This window comes from Aptenodytes forsteri, unplaced genomic scaffold (assembly GCF_000699145.1).
Source record: "Aptenodytes forsteri isolate BGI_AS27 unplaced genomic scaffold, ASM69914v1 Scaffold533, whole genome shotgun sequence".
Lineage (NCBI taxonomy): Eukaryota > Metazoa > Chordata > Aves > Sphenisciformes > Spheniscidae > Aptenodytes > Aptenodytes forsteri.
Genome location: NW_008795482.1, coordinates 7,971 through 8,827, shown reverse-complemented (window position 1 = coordinate 8,827; position 857 = coordinate 7,971). Strand labels below are relative to the sequence as shown.

Genomic DNA, 857 nt, shown 5'->3' with positions numbered 1-857 from the left:
GTGGGGTGGGGGGGGGGGGAAGGGGGGGGTGGTTTGGCGTGAGACGGAGCCGATGGTGCGGGACGGGGATAGGGGAAGCCGACGGCGCTGTGCCTGGGGTTGACCCCCAGCCGCTTCCAGTCCTTTTCCTGAGCCGGGCTCGGCTTCCTCGCTGACGCTGAGCCCCGAGCGATGGCTCTGTCCGGTCTCTCCTGCGAGCGGCTGGCGGCTGCGGTGCCTACAGCTTGCTGCCCCCTTTGCCCCCGCTCCTCCTAAAGCCTTCTCTTTTCGCCCCTCAGCGCGGCAGAGGTGGCGCGTGACCCCTCGCCTGGCTGGGGGTGACGGGGGGACCCTCCGGTACCCGCTGGGGGAGAAACCGGGGAGGAACCTCGAACTCCCTGCCTCAACCGCCCTGTCCCCTCCCCAGATCCGTGCTGCCCTGCGAAGGGAGACCTGAGCGACGAGGACGACGACAACGAGTTCTTCGACGCCCCGGAGATCATCACCGTGCCAGAGAGCATGGGCCACAAGTGAGTGCCGGGGCGCGGGGGCTGTCCCCCCACGCCCGGTTCGGGACTGATTCTGCCCCTCTCCTCCCCCGCCAGGCGCACCGGCAGCAACATCAGCGGCACCAGCAGCGACATCAGCCTGGATGAGCAGGTAGGACGGGGCCCGGGGGGCTTTTCCGCCGGGCGTCGCGCGTCGAGCTGGCTCTCGGGAGGAAAAGGGGCGGCTGCGAGGGAGGGGCCGGGCTGGGGGGTGCCCCGGTTCCCGGTGTGGGGGGGTCACAGCAGCATTGCGGCAGCCCTTGTCTCGCCCCCAGTACAAGCACCAGGTAGAGGACACCAAGAAGGAGAAGAGAACCCGCATCCCCTACA

General features: G+C 69.5%; 1 long non-coding RNA gene across 1 annotated transcript; it reads left to right on the top strand.

Annotated features, from left to right (window-relative positions):
- Positions 1–410: 410 nt before the first annotated feature.
- On the top strand, positions 411–857 carry LOC103900579. The gene is made up of 3 exons (XR_657677.1): positions 411–509; positions 585–639; positions 803–857. It is a non-coding gene; the product is annotated as an uncharacterized LOC103900579 (long non-coding RNA).